Source organism: Manis javanica, chromosome 5 (assembly GCF_040802235.1).
Source record: "Manis javanica isolate MJ-LG chromosome 5, MJ_LKY, whole genome shotgun sequence".
Taxonomy (NCBI): Eukaryota; Metazoa; Chordata; class Mammalia; order Pholidota; family Manidae; genus Manis; species Manis javanica.
Window position 1 is genome coordinate 98,122,152 of NC_133160.1, and position 21,272 is coordinate 98,143,423.

General features: G+C 35.3%; 1 pseudogene; it reads right to left on the reverse strand.

The window, feature by feature from the left end:
• Positions 1–12,941: 12,941 nt before the first annotated feature.
• Positions 12,942–13,662, reverse strand: LOC108407353 (RWD domain-containing protein 1 pseudogene; annotated as a pseudogene).
• Positions 13,663–21,272: the final 7,610 nt, after the last annotated feature.

The following is a 21,272-nucleotide window of genomic DNA, read 5'->3' on the forward strand; positions in this document are numbered from 1 at the left end:
GGATAAAGAAGATGTAAAATCATGAAAGCAAACATTTTTATTAGATTAAAACCATAACTGAGAATTAACCAAAGCATGCTATTTGTTCTTTTGCAGTTTGAGTTCTTAGAGCAAGAATATTTTCCTGGTAAATTGGAAACAAATTCATTGTATGAAATGATTGAGGATAAGAACGTTCTGCTGCTTAGAATTGTAGGCTCTCTTACCACTTTGTCCAAAATTTGTGAACACATAATTTGTAAACAGTATTTTTTAAATACAGATTTCATTTTATATAATCTTACATTATTTAGCCCTCTATATTTTTTGTATTACATTAAAATCATAGCAAGTTATCATTTTGTATTTGAGACTATTTTACTTTTACATCAAGGTGAGAATCAGATTAACATTACAACAAATGTTATACTTGTCTCCAAAATAAATAAGAGTGTTTAAGCCATTTCTCAAAGCTCCTAATTATTTAGTTAATTAGACAAGTTTACTATTTTGCAATATATTAGATAAAATACTTAGTCACAAACCCATGGACTACAGGATCTGGGAAAATAACCTAAGAATTACTAGTTTCAGATTTTAATGTATCAAAACTAAGGTTATTATAATTGCCTTATCATTCTCACAATGTAATATGTGGATGCTTGTGCTGGGACCCAAGCAAGCTTCACTAGTTAGAAAGGCCCCTGCATGAAGTCTGATGAGAGCTTGAAAGACGGTGATGACAAGGAGTGCGAAAAGACCTCATGCGATCTTTTACCAGGTAATATTGGCTACAAACTTAGGTAATAGAAAGATATTTGAGAATTAAAAGCATAGTTAGTACTATAACCAAACAGCTTTTGACAGCAAGTATTAAAAAAAATAGAAATAAATATGAAAATTAAACTCAATGAATAAATCACATGAAATGTTTTAAGAGTAAAGAAGAGGAGCTTTTTATCAGAGCATCCTTAAGGGGCTTATATTTTGAGAATTAGCCATCATCGTGACTAACAATAAATATATAAGAAAAGAACCCTGAGGAGGTTCAAAATATTTAAGGTTCTCTTTCCTTACAGGCCTAGCGTCATTTCATTGTGATAAGCACCTCTTATTAAAGTTCAAATTAAATCCTGTCACACTTAGCATCAGTCAGCTCTCCAGCTTCTGAGCCAGTTGATCCAGTGTGTGACACGACCTCCCCTCTTGTCTCCTTCAGTCATCACTACCATGCTTTTTTGCTCAGATAGTTAACTTCCTATGTGCATATGTACCTTTACTGTATGTGTCTAGCCAAGAAAAATTTAAAGGAGAATTAGGTAGGATCTTGTTCTGTCACATAAAACTGAAAGTTTCACCTAGCAAAAATGGCAGGTGTTAATCCCTATTAGACAAACAGACTATAGGACAGATTACAAATTTATGAAAGAAATGCACATATTTATAGAAGCGTAACACATGACACAACAGAAATAACGATCCAAAGTTATATCGAAAAATTCTTAAGCATATGGGAAGAAAACAAACACACTTAATTGTCTCCTCATATCATAAATAAAAATGAATTTTAAAAGGATGAACACTTTAGATATGACTTTGATGGAAAATAGCTTCTTAAGTGAGATAAAAAAGAAGACAAATAGTGCTGGAAAGATTAATAAATGAAGTATCAGACACTTTTAACATGAAAGATTGAAAACACTGGGAGGTATTTTTGCAACACATAATACAGATATATTTTATATGTATCAAAAACATAGCATGTACATAAAACAAACTATAACATGAAAAAATATATATATATATATATAATTTTATGCCATTTAAAAATTGTTTTTAAAAGTCTATAAAAAATCACTGAAATTCAAACATACTGAAAACATATCTAGGGACCCAATAAGTATTTTACAAAAGCTTATACATAATTGATGAATAAAGTGAAAATATACTCCATCTCATTAGTAATCTAGAAATATAAATTCAGCCAAAAGCCAATTTGCAAAAATTTAAAAAGAGTTGACAGCAAAATAGCTTGATAAAGATATGGGATAAGGGAAATTTCATTTGGTTTTAGTAGAAATATATATTGCTATATTCACATTGGAAAACAGCCACAGAAGCTGAAGACATGTACTTCGTGAGTAGTGGAAAATACTAGACAGGACACCTTGCTTGAATGAGGAGACCTGTTACAAGAATGTTTATGCACTTATTGTTTGTAATTGGAAACAGTATGTGAAAAACAGCAAAATATCCATTTGAAAGATAATGGATATATTTGTCATATATACATACAGCAAAATATGATGCCTTATTTTAGTGAGTAAGAATGAAACCTCTGGGGTCAGACTTTATAGGTTTGAGTACCAAGTCTACTGCTAATTTTTCTATAGATTTTTCATTTATCTATGTCTCAGTTTGCTCACACATAAAATACTAATAATAAGAGTTTCTATCACTTATAGTTCCTATAGAAATAACATTGTATATACAAACAGATTAGAACAGTTTCTGGAACATAGCAAGCCCTATCTGAGCACTAGTTATTATTTTCTTATCATTTTGTACAATGATGAAAATGGATAAAAATGCTTCATCAGATGGTGAAATGAGTGACATTCTTTAACATAACATTGGTAGTAAAACTGTGTGCCAGAAAAAATATACACAATATGACACCATTTATATGAAGCTTCAAAACAATGATAATTCAAACAATATAGTGTTTCAGTATACTTGAATTTGTGGTCAAACAAAAATCAAAGGCAGAAAAGTAATTGCATATTTCATTAAAGGAATTACCTCTGAGCAAGGCTGGGAGATGGGAAAGTGGCAGGAAGCATACAGGGAGCTTTAAAAAGAGTAGTGATTTCAAAAGTTTTAACTGGGATATAGGTACACCAGGGCCATTCATTATAAACTACTGCGGGGTTATGTATTATTTTACAATATAAACCTATTTTTTTGTAAGTTCAACAATAGGAAAGTGTGGCGTATTTGTTTATTTATTTTGGTATCATTAATATAAAATCACATGGGCAACATCGTCGTTACTAGATTCTCCCTATTATCATGTCCCCACCTCACACTCCATTACAGTCACTGTCCCTCAGCATAGTAAGATGCTATAGAGTCACTGCTTGGCTTCTCTGTGCTATACTGCCATCCCCATGTCCCCCACTAGGTTAGTGTGCTAATTGTAATGCCCCTTAATCCTCTTCTCCCTCCCTTCCTACCCACCCTCCCCAAGCCCTTTCCCTTTGGTAACTCTTAGTCCATTCTTGGGCTCTGTGAGTCTGCTGCTGTTTTGTTCCTTCAGTTTTTGCTTTGTTGTTATGCTCCACAGATGAGTGAAATCATTTGGTACTTGTCTTTCTCCACCTGGCTTGTTTTACTGAGTATAATACCCTCTAGCTCCATCCATGTTGTTGCAAATGGTAGGATTTGTTTTCTTCTTATGGCTTAATAATATAGCATCGTGTATATGCACCACATCTTCTTTGTCCACTCATCTACTGATGGACACTGAGGTTGTTCCATATCTTTGCTATTGTAAATAGTGCTGCAATAAACATAGGGGTGCATATGTCTCTTTGAAACTGGGATCCTACATGCTTAGGGTAAATTCCTAGGAGTGGAATTCCTGTGTCAATGGTATTTCTATTTTTAGTTTTTTGAGGAACCTCCATACTGCTTTCCACAATTATTGAACTAGTTTACATTTCTACCAGCAATGTAAGAGGGTTCCTCTTCCTCCGCATCCTCGCCAGCATTTGTTGTTACTAGTCTTTTTTATGTTGGCCATAATAACTGGTGTGAGGTGATATATCACTGTGTTTTTAATTTTCATTTCCCTGATAATTAGCCATGTGGGGCATCTTTTCATGTGTCTGTTGGCCATCTGAATTTCTTCTTTGGAGAAGTGTCTGTTCATATCCTCCACCTATTTTTTAATAGAGTTAAATGCCGAGGCATGTGAGTACTTTTTATATTTTGGATGTTAACCCCTTGTCAGATATATCATTTACAAATATATTCTCCCATACTGTAAAATGCCTTTTTGTTCTGTTGATGGTGTCCTTTGCTGTACAGAAACTTTTTAGCATCATTTATTCCCATTTGTTCATTTTTTATTTTGTTTCCCTTGCCTGAGGAGATGTGTTCATGAAAAGTTGGTCATGTTTATATTCAAGAGATTTTTGCCTATGTTTTCTTCTAAGAATTTTATGGTTTCATAACTTACATTCAGGTCTTTGATCCATTTTGATTTTGCTTTTGTTTATGGGTTTAAACAATAATCCATTTCATTATCTTGCATGTAGCTATCCAGTTTTGCCAACACCAGTTGTTGAAGGGATTTTCATTTCCCCATTTTATACCCATGGCTCCTTTATTATATATTAATTGACCATATATGGTTGGGTTTATATCTGGGCTCTCTTCTCTGTTCCATTCATCTATGGGTCTGTTCTTGTGCCAGTACCCAATTGTCTTGATTACTGTGGCTTTGTAGTAGAGCTTGAAGTCAGGGAGCGTAATTCCCCCACTTTATTATTCCTTGTCAGGATCTCTTTGACTGTTCAGGGTCTTTTGTGGTTCCATATGAATTTTAGAACTACTTGATATAGTTCATTGAAGAATGCTGTTGGTATTTTGATAGGGATTGCATTGAATCTGTATATTGCTTTAGGCAGGATGGTCATTTTAACAATATTAATTCTTCCTATCCATGAGCATAGGGTTTGTTTCCATTTATTGGTATCTTCTTTAATTTCTCTCATGAGTGTCTTGTAGTTTTCAGAGTATAGGTCTTTCACTCCCTTGCTGAGGTTTATTCCTAGGTATTTTATTCTTTTTGATGCAATTGTGAATGGAATTGTTTTCCTGATTTCTCTTTTTGCTAGTTCATGTTTACTTTTAGGAATGCAACAGATTTCTGTGTATTAATTTTATATCCTGCAACTTTGCTGAATTCAGATATTAGATCTAGTAGTTTTGGAATGGATTCTTTAGGATTTTCTATGTACAATATCATGTCATCTATAATATATTTTTGATCAACACTGAAGATGATTCATAGTCATCTATAGCACTTTCACTTTCAAAATTACTAGAAATAGTATGACCAACCTGTGTAGTTTGAAGTGTTTCCCCTAATGCTGCACTTTAAGTGCTAAAATTGGGATGATCCTAGGCAAATTTAAAGGGTTAGTCACCTTGGAAATACATGAGCAAATTTACCAGTAATTTTGAATTCCACTAAAAATCCATCCATTAATTTCACATATGTTGTAACAAACATACATTAAGTCTTAGAGATTCATGAATTCCTTTTCTTAAATTACAGGTACCTCTGTTTATATCACTCTCAGGTTGCTTACCCCTTTGTCCTTTTTAGCTAACTATCTGATGCCCTTTGCTTCAAGAATTTTGTAATAATTATCAATGAAGACATTGTGTAAATTTGGCCTAGTGCCCAAAGCCTTTTAAACAGAAATATACATTCTTTCCAAACTGCATGTGTTGTCATTTGTGATCAAGAGCTTAAATCTGTAATCCTGGTAATTAATATATGCCCCTTGGAATTGCAAGTGTCACCTACTATTAAATAACATTAAGACTATAGTCATCAGTTGAAACCCATATCCTTTTTGTCGGTGATATTTTCCACCATAAGTAAATCTGAAGCATAATATTCTGGAACTAGGAGGTAGTTAAGACACAAACAAAACACAGCCTCAGGACTCACAGCTTCTCAGGAAAGATAGCTCATTGCTCCATCTACACAACTGTTAGTTGTCCTCTAATGTTAGTCAATTTTCTAATCACATTTAGACCAGAGATTCCCTGAGTGTAAATTGCATTTATTTTTCTATAAAAATACAAATTATTTACCGAACTTTGTATGATCTAGAAGCTTCTCTTAGAATTCGTGTCTTACCCATTTACAACTCCTACTATCCATCTCATACTTTCACATCAGCTTTCTTGCTCCTAAACATGCCAAGTAAGTTTCTACCTCTGAGTCTTAATTCTTTCACACTTGTGGCTTCTTCTGCCTGGAGTACTTTAAGATATTCCTTGCTGGATTTCTACCTCCCTTGTTGCTCAAATGTTACCTAATATCGGAGACTTTCCTTTTATTAAATGGTAAAATCTTTATTGATCAACAAACTATTTCTTTTTGTTACTGAAATTTTAGAAGAGGAAAAGGAAGTGTCTGTGCCTACATCACAGTTGCAATTTTTTTTCCAGTAATATTATTTGCTAATTTCTTCAGAAGTGACTTTCTGGATTAGACTTTCTGTTGTGATATGTTAGTTCAGATGACATAGTATTTTGATGCTACTGGGGGCATGACTTAGTGGGAAGTGTACCTCATGACCAGGGATCAGAATGGGTTAAAGTCTTCTGTCTCTGCTTACGTAGATGTGTATGAATGTCTTAAGCAAGTTACTCTGCTGTTTCACCTTCATTTCACTCAATTATGAAATAGGAATTATAGTAATATTTTCTCTACCAGTCTAAAGCATGGAGCAAACAGAACATCTCTGGAAGTTCTACTTGCTATCTCCGATTCATTTTTCATTTTTGTTTGCTTAGTTATCCTCTTTGGGTTAGTATCAGGTTTAAAAAATGAGTGGGTTGAAACTTTCTATCAATTAATGTGAAGGGGTTGTATTATTACCACCTTCATATATGTATATATAGCTTTATTGAAGTATTATGGTACAATAAAATACAAATATTTAATGTTTATAATTTCATATCTACATATAAATATATGCATATATATTCATTACATGTATTATTACATATATTACAGTCATAATAAACACATCCATCCTCAGGGTCAAGCCTCTTTGTAATGCATCCCTTGATCTACCATCTCCTACCCAGGCAATCACAAGTCAGCTTTCTGTCACTGTAGATTAATTTACATTTTCTCAAATTATACATAAGAATCATACAATATATGCTTTATTTTGTTTGACATCTTTCTCACAGAATGATTATATTGATACTGATCTGTGTTGCATATTTCAACTATTTTTTATTTCTTAATAATATTGCATTATATAAATGTGCCACATTTATTTATCCATTCATCTACTGACAGTTTGGGTTGTTTAGTTTTTTTACTATTATAAGAAAAACTCTTGTGAACATTCATATATAAATACTTGCATGGATATATACTTTTATTTTTCTTGGGTAAATACGTAGGAGTGAAAGGCTGGGTCACATCTTGAGTATGTGTGCAACTTTTTAAGAAACTGCCAAAGACTATCCAAAGTGATTGTACAATCTTACATTCCCACCAGCAGAGATGAGAGTAGCAGATGCTTTTAATTCAGCCATTCCAGTGGGTATAAAATTACATTTAATTAGCATTTCCCTAATGACTAATGTCAAGAGTTTGACTGAACTACTCCCTGGTATTGCTGACTCAGCACCCATGTTAGGCCAAGCAGCCTGTGGGGGCCTTAAACTGATGTTAGCCACTCAGGCAAACACATGCCCTAGATAACAGACTGCAGATCACATGTAAACATAAGTTCCTATTATGATTTTCCCAGTAGGCCCTTGTGACAAACAGTCTCCTCTGCCTTGTAGGGCTTCCCCTGTGCACCCCTTAGATAAGATCCCTGTGAAGCTTACCAAAACCCCATTCTTTTCAGTGTGAACCAACCATTCTGACCTTAAAACTCTACCCATGGTTCCTAATAAGGCATGTGCCCAGTTCCTGCTGCTCTCCCTTCCTGCACCCTGGCTTGGCCTCCATGTGTGGTCCTTTGAGGTGTTCTGTGTACTTCCTTCAGACCTATGAGAATAAATTTTTGCATGTCAATACCCTTATAGTCTTTTATTGAATCAGGGCTCACCATCAGAGACTCTGGAGGGCTCTCCTTGACAAATGATAATTTAACAAAGTCACAACAAGTAACGATGTTGAGAGTCTTTTCATATGATTATTGTCATCACTGTTTCTTCTTTGGTGACATGTCTGTTGAAATCATGTATTATTTTAGATTGTAAGAATTGTTTATATATTCTATACACAAGGCTTTGTTGGTATAAGATAATATTTCACTCAGTCTGTGATTTGTCTTTGTATTTTCTTAAAAGAGTCTTAGGAGTATTTTTAGTTTTTTGAGGAACCTCCATTTTCCTTCCCACAATGGTTGAACTAATTTACATTCCCACCAGCAGTGTAGGAGGGTTCCCCTTTCTCCATATCTCGCCAGCATTTGTTGTTACTTGTCTTTTCAATGTTGACCATCCTAACTGGTGTGAGATGATATCTCAGGGAAAGTTTTAAGTTTTGTGAAAGTCAAATTAATAACCTTCTTTTTCTTTTTTATGCTTTTTGTGTTCTATTTTAAAAATCCTTGATTAATATCTTTTCCTCAACAAGAATTTTAGCTCTAACATTTAGGTCAATGATCCATTTTGACTTAAGTTTTTCAAATAATGTGAGGAAAGTGTCAATGGTCTTTTATGTAGGTATGCCTTTACAGGTTTACTCATTTACTCATTTATTCATTTGTTCACATGGCTTTCCAGCTGTTTCAGGATTATATGTTGAAAAGATTATTCTGTTCCACTGGTTTGCATGCATCTTTGTTGAAAGTCAATTGATAACATATGTAAAGACTCTTTCCCAATATTCTACTCTGTCCTATTGATCTCTATATATTTTTGCACCAATATCATGTAGTTTTCAGTATTACAACTTTATTATGTATTTTTTTGATATCAAGTAATGTAAGTCCTTCAGATTTTTTCTTTTTCAAAATTGTTTTGAATATCTTAGATAAACTGTGGAATAAACTCATCAGTTTCCACAAAGTAACCTGCTGAGAATTTTATAGGGACTGTGCTGAATCTATACAGTACTATGGAATGAACTAACATTTTAAGAATATTGATTATATCAAAGGACACAGTATATCTTTATGTTCCTTTGGCTGTTCTTTAGTTTTTCTCAGAAACATATTGCAGTTTTCAATGTGCTGGACTTAACACTTATTTTATCAAGAGTATAACTAATTTATTATAAGTTTTTAACTACTTAAGTGATATTAAAATAAAATTTCCAGCTGATCATTGCTAGCATCAATAAATAGAATGAATCGCATGTTGACTTTGTACCCTATCTTGCTAAACTCAGTCATTAGTACTAAAATGCTTTTTCTGGTTCCTTAGGATCTTCTACATAGACAATAATGTTTCTGTGAGCAAAGACACTGGTATTTCTTCCTTTGCTGTATGATTGAAGGTAGTTTCCTATTTTTTTTTCTCCTTATTGCGCTGGTTAGGATAATCATGCTTTAAAAAATATTTTAATATGGTGAATTACATTGATTTTCGAATATTACATAAACTTTGCAATACTGGGCCAGGGTGGGGACATATACCACATGGTCTTTGTGTCATCGCTTTCATGTATTGTTAAATTTGACTTGTTAAAATTTTGCTTAGAATTTTTGAGTCTGTGTTCATGAGCTACTGATGTGTACTTCTCTTGGAATGTTTTCTTCTGAGTTAGCTCTGGGGATTGGTGGCCTCACACAGTGAACAGATGTGCAGAACTGATTTTTCTTGAGTCAATTTTTGAGTAAGCAAATTATGAAACTATCAACGGTTGGAGTTTTCCTTAAAGAAAATGTTCAATGACAAATTCAATTTCTTTAGTATTTGTAGGTCTACTCCATTTATGTGTTGTTTCTTGTACGTACTTTGGTAATGAGTGAATGTATCCATTTCATCTACATTGCTGGATTTATTATCATAAACTTGTTAATAGTACTCCCTAATTAAGCTTTTAATATCTGTATAATGTAGAATGTTCATTGATGTCCTATCTCACCTTCTTGTTATTTGGTAATTTTTGTTTTCTTTCTCTATTTTATTGGTTGGTGTGGCTAAAGAATGATCATGATCATTTCAAGAACTAGCTTTACTTACATTCATACTATCTTTGTGTTGTGTGTTTTAATAATTCTTGCTTTTATCATTATTAACTTTCTTTTGCTTAATTTGGTTTTAATTGCTTTTCTTTGTTTTCTAACTTCAAGTTAGAAAGTTAAGTCACTGGTTTTAACAGTTATTCATGGGAATTTTCCCACGTGAAAACTGATTAGCATTCAGCTGGAGAATCAAGAGAAATCCTCTTTAGATCTTGGTGAGGGGTTGTGCATACTGAACTCCTATGCTCTGCTTTGCAAATTTTCTTCCCTTGGCCTCCTTAAATCTGATCTCTATTTCTTCACTTAGGGAAATTGCCAAAATATATTTAAATTTCCTCTTCCTACACTACTTCCTGAACACTCTGTCTAGGCAACAGGTATGAATCATCTCATTTTTTTCTGTTCTCTCAGAGGTTAGTGTTTGTTGGCCAAAATTTGAAAACCACATTTCATCTACTTTGTCTAATACTTTGCTTGTTTAAATTGATAAGATTAATCTGGTTCTTGTTAACCCATCATGGCTAAAAGCCAAAGTGATTATTACCCTTTGGATATAGACACATAGTCCAACATTAAGAATTTATCTTTTCCTCTTTGAATTAGTATGATGCCAAATTCATTTAGAAATATATAACTGTGTTAATTATCATAGTCATGTCACCACAAGTATTGATAATAGAACATACATCTAGTTGAAACCCATAGAAATAATCTAAAAGACAGTAAGTCAGTCAACTATCTCTGCATTTTAACAGGTAATCAAACCAAGATCAAAATATTTATTCAATGTATTATTACTCCAGTTCTGATTCACATACTGGACTGATTAAGCCAATTATTTTCATTTAGTATTAAATAATTTTTTAGTATTAAATAATTCCTAGTTTTACTTCTGTCATTAAAAATACTACATTTAAACATGTGTGTTCCTAGTATATGGCTTAGTGTTTATTTTATTTCTGTAAAACAAGCACAGTGTAATTCTTTTTGCAACTTCACATTCTTTGTCCCATATTTTATACCTCTCCCTAATAAAAATGATAACTCCCTTTCATCATACACTCAGATCTTTCAGCATCTCTAACTCCTGAATTCCACTGGACTGAATCCACAGGGTCTGAATCCAAGAACTTTTGTCCAGGTGATCAGGAGGAAGGTACTTATCATGACCTTGAAATGGTACCTTGACCCCCATGACAATCTACAAACTGTCATAACAACATAATGTTCCAACAGTTACAGCAGGAAAGGCAAATTCATTGGCATGAAAAAAATCTAATAACTAAAATAAATGAGTCCTATATATTTTGAAATGTAAATCTTGATTATATTTATTAAAAGTATGCATAAAAATGATAAAAGTCTCTGCATATAAAAATAAAATGATATTCCCTAGTGCCATCTTATGGAGAAACCAATGATTGCCATGCCATAATAATCTGTGATCTCCAATCTTTTATTATCTTTCTCATTTACTTTTATTCATGTACTCATATATATATATATATATATATATATATATATATATATATATATATATATATATATATATATATTCACTTACACACATACAAAACTCTGTCACTTTTGGTGAAGAATGCAATAAAAACAATATATTGAAGTGTATGAACTACATATGTTCCAATATCTACTTACAATACCCAGAGGTATATTTATATAAACATGGAATTTAAACCAACAGCAAAAAACATGCTGCATAAAAAATATTTTGGTCCAATTCAGTGGTGAATATATAATCACTAAGTATAGAGTGTGTCTTAGAGTCATTTGATACTTAAATAACAATGATATGCAGTTCGAATTTAGGACCCATGTTCTTTTATGATTTTCATGAGGCTGTAGGAATCTTCCATATTTTTAGTATGACTGGTTTTTAGGGGAGAAGAAATCTCCAACAGTGCTTAGGGAAATGCCCATTTTCCCTTCATCTAATCATTTGGACCTGGTGACTTATATATTAGAGATTATAGAGAAATCTGGATGAGAGTACACCAGCAACATGAAATTAAAATTCTTAAATCCACCTATGATGCCCAGAATTATTGGAGCTTCCTAGAAATTGTACTAATTCCAGATAGCATTGCAATAATTTTCATTCATTGTGAATTCTGCTAACAACGCTTGTCAGTAAGAGGAGGAAATAGATTTGATCTATTTATTACTAAAATTGTACTACCTGGAAAGAATTTCTGAGGTACTTACAATTCCTCATAGAAATTCTAGTAGTTCTGGTTAATATATGAATCACAGGGAAAGAATATGTCATTTTCTGGCTAGTTATGAATTCATAAAAGTTAATATTAAGTAAAAGAGATCAAAGATTTAATTGTGACCTTTTCCAGGCATAAATTAAAATGATTTTAGAGGTTAAAAAAAATCAGTAGAACCAGAGTTTATAGATTTGTCAAATGCCTTGTTTTAGAGAGACACTTTATAGATTATTTCCTTAGACTTGGTGACAACCGGCCTGTTACTCATAGAGTGTGCTACATGAAAGGACCGGTTTTCATAAAATGAAAAACCACTCAGAAACAAATATTTAAAATGCTCAAATAACTTTAGATTTGAAAGGAAACATGAAAAAATCTACTTCAACATCTCCACTTTTGTAGAAGAAACTGATCTCTCTTCTTTTTGCCCATTGTTTTAGCCTAATCACTTTGTACATTGAATGATTATGTGTACTTCTGTTGTACTCCAAATTTTATCAGTTATTCTTTGAATTTCAGTGCTATTGTTCATCAATCTAATTAGATATTTTTGTATTCTTTTAAAAAAAAATTGCCAGTGGATTTTTTTATTTGAAATTTTATAGTCAGTTTATTTAGTTCAATGATGTAAGGTATCAGAAGAATATTCTCCTGAAAAACATTTTTTCTTAGAAAAAAAGAAAGGAAAATCACCAACTTCTCAGCATAGCCGCACATGCTGTAGCAGTCAAGACTCTCTGAAGAAGGGAACAGTCCATTAGTGAGTCAAGTCACTCTCTGGGTCAGCAGGATTGTAATCTGGATCATCCTCATCGTCCTCCAGCTCCACCTCATCCGTTTCCTGGAACAATGACTCATCTACCTCCACGTAGTTTCCAGCGTCCTCCAAGAACTGGATATCAGATGTATCAAGGTTATGATCTGTTTCAAGTAGCTGTTTTCCACTTAATTTATTTTTTCCAGCTTGCTCTTCTTTCATTTGTTTCTTTTTAATTTCCAAGTATTCTGCATCAAACTTGGCCTTCCAACTGAAGAAATTCTCAGTTGTAAAAGGAGTGCCATGAAATAATTGCTTTTCAGTTTCTTCTGCTTCTTTTTCTTTTTGTTTCTTTTCTTCTCTTCTAGTTTTTATTTGGTCTACTGTTTCATTTAATTTTTCTTGCACAGCTGTTACTAAAGATCATCCTCATACCAGAGTTTTTCTCTGCCTGTAATGCTAATAATTTTAATGTATCTGAGACATCATTATCTTCTAGATTTTCCTGGGAGCATATTTCATAAAGGGGGGCTTTATCAGGATATTTTTTACTGTATGTAAACTTGAGGGCAGTCTGGACAGTGTCATCATTTTCTCCAGCACCAGATGTCATAGTCATGGAGAAGCTGGGTGGATATTCTGATAATATTGTGAAGGAGGGTGGGTAGATGAATTCCGGAGCTTCTTGCTCATTGTGCTGCCCCTCACTGTCATCTGTCATCGTGGCCCTTGCTGCTGCCCATGGATCGACCAGACACCCAGGTGGTGTGCTGCAGTTGGGACCACTGCCGTGCTGGGAGGCCACTGGGTGATTTTTTAATTGGAGTAAGATAGGTATATAACTTACAGGTGTATGACATCATAATTTGACATCTGTAAACACTTCACCCCATGAAGACTCTTGTTACCCTCTGTCACCATATAATTGATCCTTTTCACCCATTTTGCCCACCTCCCACAACTTTATTCTCTGATAACTATCAAAATGTTCTATCTATGAATTTGCTTTTCTATTCTTTTGTTTGTTCATTTTTAAAAAATTTCATATATCATGACACCCTTGAGGTCCATATGTTGTCACAAATGAGAGGACTTTAATCTTCCTTATGGCTGAGTATTATTCCATTATGTATATTTATATCTATCGATTCACCAATCAGTGGACACTTAGATTGTTTCCACAGCTAGGCTATTGTAAATAATGCTGCACTGCATATAGGGTGCATATATATCTTTTGAATTAATGTTTTCATAATCTTCAGATAAATATCTAGAAGTAGACTAGCTGGATTGTATGAAATATATTTTTAGCTTTTTATTTTTTGAGGAATCTTTATATTGTTTTCCATAGTGATTGCAATTGATATTCCCATTGACAGTGTACAAGAGTTTCCTTTTTCTCCACATACTCTCCAACACTTGTTATTTCTTGTCTTTTTGATAATAACCATCCTAATAGGGGTGAGATGGTTTTTATTTGCATTTTCCTAATATTGGAGATGCTGAGCATCTTTTCATGTGCCTCTTGGCCATCTGTATGTCTTCTTTAGAAAAATGTCTGTTGAGATCATCTTCCCGTGTTTAATTTGATTTTTGTTTTTTTTATTGTTGAGTTGTGTGAATTCTTTGTATATTTTAGATATTAATCTAATATTGGATACATGATTTCCTAATGTCTTCTCCCATTAAGTGGGCTGTCTTTTCATTTTGATCATGGTTTCCTTTGCTGTGCAGAAGATTTGTTTGTTTGATGTAGTTCCATTTGTTTATTTTTACTTTTGTTTCCCTTTTCTTTGGCATCAGATCCAGAAACACATTACTCAGACTAATGAATGACAAGGGGCTTACTGCCTGTTGCCTTCTAGGAATTGTATGATTTCAGGTCTTACATTCAACTTTTTAATATCTTTTCAGTTAATTTTGTGTATGATGGAAGATAGTGCTCTAATTTCATTTCTTTGCATGTGTTTGTTCAGTTTTCTGAACACCATTTATTGAAGAGACTGTCTGTTTTCCATTGTATGTTCTTGTTCCCTTCGTCATAAATTAATTATCAGTGCATGTGTGGGTTTATTTCTGGGTTCCCAGTTCGGTTCCATTGTGCTGTGTCTGTATGTTACTATTTTGATTACTATACTTTTTGATTCCTATAGTATTATAGTATAGTTTGAAATCAAGGAGCATGATACTTCCAGCTTTCTACTTTGTGCCAAAGACTGCTCTGGCTATTTGGATCTTCTGTGGTTCCATATAAATGTTTAAATTATTTGCTCTATTTCTGTGAAAAAATGTCATTGAAATTTTGATGGGGATTATGGTAAATCTGTAGATTGCTTTGGGTATAATGGATATTTTAATTAAGTCTTCTTCAACTGTTTCATAGAATTCATGTGTGAAATCTTCTAGTACTGGGTTTTTGTGTTTTGGGAGGTTTTTTTAAAATTACTATTTCAGTTTCCTTGCTAAAAATGTTTTCTATTTCTTTATGATTAACATAGAAGTATGTGTGTTTTAGGAATTTATCCATTTCTTCTAATTGTCCAATTTGTTGGCACAGAATTGTTCATAATAACTTATGATCCTTTGTGTTTCTGTTATCAGTTGTTACTTCTGTTTTATTTCTGCTTTTATTTATTTGATTCTCTTCTCTTTTTGTCTTCATGAGTCTAACAAAAGGTTTGTCAGTTTTATTTTCAAATATTTCAAATAATCACCTCTTAATTTTATTATCTTTTTAGTTACTGCTTCATTTATTTCTACTCTGATATTTATTATTTCCTTACTTTTACTAACTTTGAGCTTTGCCTTTTCTTCTTTTTCTAGTTCTTTAAGTCTAAATCTAGATTGTTTGAGATTTTTCATGTTTCTCGAGGTAGGCCTATATTGCTATGAACTGCCCTCTTAGAATTGTTCTTGCTGCATACCATTGATTTTGGTATGTCATAGTTCTATTTTCATTTGTCTCCAGATATTTTTTGATTTCTCATTTGATTTCTTCAGTGACCCATTGGTTGTTTAATAGCATGTTGTTTAACCCCACTTTTTTGTGTTTTTAAAATGTTATTATAATTGATTTCTAATATCATATCATTGTGATTGGAAAAGATGCTTGATATATTTTCAGTCTTCTTGAACTTATGGAGACCTGTTTTGTGGCATAATGTGAGCTAACCTGGCGAATATTCCATATCACTTGAGAAAAATGTGTTTTCTGCTGCTTTTGATGGAATGTTTTGTATATATCTGTAAGTCCATCTAGTCTAATGTGTTGTTAGTCTTACTGAGGATCATAGCAGGCCTATGATCAGGAGAGTTTGGGGAAACTACTTGGAAGCCATTTGTCTGAAGACAGCTTGTATTCCTTTCTACAACAGGAAATATGTGCAGGAAAGTTATATTAATCAGTACATCACAGCAGTGTGTCAAGGATGCATCTGGTCTGTGTTTTGAAAGAATAGATTATGCACATTCTGATGCTATCTGTGTGTGAGAAGAGACAAAGATGAAGATTGTTATTAATTCTCCTAAAGAATTCTATATGATAACCAGATTTCCTTCCATTTTAAACTTTCCTGAGAAGTCCCAGGCTGTTTCTCTTCTGGTCATGGGTGAAGCATTGTGACAGTCTTGCTGAAACAGGTGAGAACAGCTGCATGGCTTCTTCACAGCACAGAATGAGTTGTCTTGGCTGACTTTGAACCTCTAGAGCTTCCATGGTTCTCCTTGCCTGTGGGACCCTCATGGGGGTCCATAAAAATTTCATTTTATTTCACAGGTACAACAAACAATAAATACAACACAACCCTTACCAGATAAACCTAACTCCTCACTCTAAAGGTATATTTACCTCAGTTTCTATTACCCAATACATTATGTCTGTCTTCAACAAAAAATTATAGGTGTATTAAACAGCAAGAGAAAACACAATCTAAAAGACAAAGCAAACAACAGAACCAGACTTGCAAATTAGAGGTTTGGAATTAGAAGGTAGGGAAGTCAAAGTAACTGTGATTAATATGCTAAAAGCCCATTGGAAAAAGTACAAAACGTGTAAGAACAGCTAAGCAATGTAGGCAGAGATATAGAAACTCTAAGAATTAAAAGGAAATGGTAGAAATCAAAAGCTCTGTAATAGTGCTGAAGAATACCTTGATTCTTACACCTGAAGAAAGTATCAGTGAGCTTTAGCATGTATCAGTAGAAACCTCCCAAACTGAAATTCAAAGATAAAAAGAATAGGAAAAAAGAAACAGAAGAGATGTCTAAGAACTATAGGACAATTACAAAAGGTAATACATACAGAGCAAAAAAAGTAAAGGATCAGAAAAAATATTTTAAGTAATTATAAAAAGTGGCTGAGAAATCTCCAAGTACACGTTTTTAATATCAGACATCAAACTGCAGATCTCGGAACATCAGAGAACACCAAACAGCATAAATACCACTGCCCCGCCTCCCCCCAATTTATAACTAAGCATAGCTTACTTTAAAATGCAAAAAAAAAATCCCAAAGGCAACAAGAAAATCTCGAAAGAAGCTGGGGCAGTGGGGGAGGGGAGGCAGAGAGTGCAGCGATCCCTTACTTATAGAGGAACAAGAAACAATAAGAATTCCATGAGGGTTCTCTTCAAAAATGATTTGAGCTAGAAGAGAATGGAGTGAAACGTTAAAAGTGTTGAAAGAAATAGCTATCCTGGAATTTTGTATCCAGTGAAAATTTTCTTTCAAAATGAAGGAAAAATAAAGATCTTCTCAGACGACAAAAACTGAGGGAATTTACCAGCAGACCTAACTTACAAGAAAGATTAAAAGTTCTTCAGAGAGAGAAAAATGAAATTCAGATCTACATAATCAGAAGCATGTTAGAGAAAAAAATAAATGAAGGTAAAATAAACACGTATTTTTTTATCCTTAATTGATCTCCTTGATAGCCTTGTTCAAAATAATATCAACAATGTATTGTGTAATTATAGCTTATGGATAAGTGAACTGGATGACAGAAATATTTTAAGCAAGAGTAGGGAAGAATTGAGGACAGTAAATTATAAAGTACCTACACTATCCATGAAATAGTATAATGTTATTCAAAAGTGAACTTAGATAGTTGCAAATGGATATGGCAAATTTTAGGACATCACACTTAAAAAATTTTTTTTAATTAAGTATAATTGATATGCTAAGAGACTAGACAAAGTGGAACCATACCAAATACCCAATTACTATCACAGAAGGCAGAAAAAGAGTAGGAGATGAAGAACAAAGGCAACTAATAAAAAATAGTTACAAATATTATGATTATTAGTCCAAATGTTTCAATAATCACAATAAATATAAATGATTTATTATATCAAATAAAATAGACTGTCAGAGTGAATAAACTAATAACTATTTTTCTACAAGAAACCCACATTCAGTATAAATACACATATAGATTAAAGGAATGGAGAAAGATACATCATGGTAACAAAAATCTAAAAAATGCAGAAGTGGCTGTGTTAATTTCAGACAAAGCATGCTTTGAACAAGGAAACATCTGAGATAAAGAGGCATTGCATAATAATAAGGGGGTCAATTGTCTAAGAAGACTTAATAATCTTTAATGGATATTGAAAGGAAAGGAGCGACACACAGCAGCAATTCACGGGAGAATTCCGCTTTATTAGGGAAAGGTGCTGGGTTATATAGGAAGGGGCATGAATTGATTGAGGTGTCACTTCTACGGGGCTGGTGGCTGTTGGCTAGGTGCTGGGATTGGGAGGGGGGAGAGAGGTGATTGGGCTTCAGGTGGCACCGGTGGGAACTGAGGACCCCGAAGAGAAGCCGGAAGTTTGCCATCTTACTGGTGGGGGCCCTTCATTCCCCCCTTTCTCCTCTATGGGGTTGTGGACGTTGCTTTCTCTCTGGCTGCTTCCTGCTGAACGGGGGCAGAGAAGGGAGTGAGGACTTGAAGACCGGGAGGAAAGGGTTGATAGGACTCTCCACAGTAAGGATGAGTAGATGTGGACTTCTTCAGGTTGAAAATCAATGAAGGTTCCCTGTAACCATAGGTCGAGGACCTGTTGATTCTAATGGTGCTAAGAGGATATGGGTGTCAGGAGCCAGGCATCTGCGGCCATTGTTTCCAGGAACAATTTCCAGCGGAGAGAGGGGTCCATCTCAGCGTGTGGTGAGGAGGTCACGTGAGGGTGAGGGATCTTCTGTGGCCAGAAGCTGGTAGTTCCTGAGTAAAAGCTGGTTGAAAGCTTGATTAGAGATTTTTCCGACTTGGGATTTCATGAATTTTATTATACAGGGTAAGAAGAGACAGGCGAGAAGAATGACTATTATGGGGCCTGCAATGGGCCAGAGCCAGGTGAGGAGGGGGTTTGTTAGTATTGACGAGAATGGGTTGGAATTGGAAGCAGAGTGGAGACTGGAGGCAAGGTCGGTGAGTTTGGTAATGTCAGTTTCTACAATGCCAGATTTGTTGATGTAATAGCAGCACTCTTCCCAGAGGAAGACGCAGGTGCCGCCCTTCTCGGCTGTAAGCAGATCTAGGGCCCGCCGGTTTTGAAGGGTGACTAGCTAGCGAAGTGACCTGTCTTTGGAGAGAGGCTAGAGAATCGGCAGTGGATATCAGGGCTCCCTCAAGTTTGGCGTTGAGATCTCTAACTGCCTATAGAGAGTGACCCAAGGCTTCTCCCGAAAACCCTGCCCCAATGGCTGAGGTGATCAAAGAGATACCGACCATGATGGGAAGGAAAGCAGCCCTTTTTGTGCATCAGGGCAAGGGAGGTTGGAGCTCAAGGAATTCTGCCATGCTGTAAAGTGTAAGCTGTGGGATTAGGGTGACGAGAATGCACGGTGTATCAGAGTTGAGAGGCAGTGAGTTGAAAAGACTGCCATTACACCAAAAGAAGTGTCCTGGTTGCATAAGTCTTAGAGCCGGGGGTAGGGGTGTAGATAGAGAGACAGTGAAGTGCGCTGGAGGGGGGTGGAGTTGGGCCTACACAGTGGTGGATGGTGAGATTATCTGCGTATTCTGGTTCCCATAGGGGTATGTCTGCCAGGGGGCAGAGGGGTTGTCTTTCGGCATGGAAGGAGTAGTTGGAAATATTAAGGGGCACGGCGGCCAGCAGTGGGCGCTGTAGTGATGCACACAAGAAACAATTGGCTGTGTTAAGGGTGTGGTTGAGAAAGATGGTGGTGTCCTGAATGAGCTGTAGTGAAGAGTAGGAGAAATGGGAAGAGGGGTGGGGATAAGAAGATGAAGAGGCGCCATCAAGAGTTTGGATAATGACTTTTTTGGAATGTCTGCTATCTGATGCAACTTGAGAGATCTGGGAATGAGAGGGAACATACTTTAGAGAGATATGAAGGGTACTGTGGGGGGTCGAGGACCCCCCCATAGTAAACTGAGGCTGTGACTCTGGCGGCCCATCGAGACTCCCAGGGATCTGGGATTGATAAGGAGAATGAGCCGTTGGGATATTTCATGAAACGGTTGGAGGAGTAATACTGTGGGTACTAGAAGTTACTCATGTAGTGAATGGCGCAAGACCAGTAGGGACATCTCTCGTAGGTGTCTGGCTATCGCCTGCAATAGGCTTGTTTTTGGTCATAGAGGAAGCAGAAGTAGGGAGAATAAGGGTAGCTGCTAGTGAACACTTCGGTGGAGGGAGGAAAGTGGAGGTATAAAGGCTCAAAGCAGCTTTTCAGAGGGCAGTCTGGTGTGGCAATGAGGGCAGTAACTTTTGTTTGATGCTGTGTGTAAGTCTGTCTGACTTTGAATCGCCATACAAAGGAGGCTGGGGTGGTGGGGAAGACAATAAGAATGAGAAAAAAAAAGTGAGAGCGCAGTAAAGGAGGAAAAAGTCATGATTTGGGTATGGATGGCAAAGGGGGTGAACGGGATTTTGGAGGGAAGAGGACAGTAAGGTCAGGAGTCTGGAGGGAGGGAGAGTCTGTAAACTTTTGTAGGTTAAGAGATCTTTTAGGTGATGTGGGCACAGAATGGTAAGGGGTGCCTTGAATGTCAGTTTATGAGCTGCCTTCTGCAAGAGCTGTCTAGCGGCTAATGCTCGTAGGCAGGGCGCCCATCTCCGAACTGTGGGGTCTAATTGCTTGGAGAGATAAGCTGCTGGGGCAAAGGGTGGGCCATAATATTGGCCTAGGACTCCTAGAGCTTGACTGGACCTCTCATGAATGTATAATGAGAAGGGCTTCGACAAATCAGGAAGATGGAGAGCTGGGGCTTCCACAAGGGCTTGATGGAGCTTAATGAAGGAGTGTCGGGGTGAGGAGGATAATGGTTCTTTAGGGGGGCTCTTGCTGAGGTCGTATAGGGGTCTT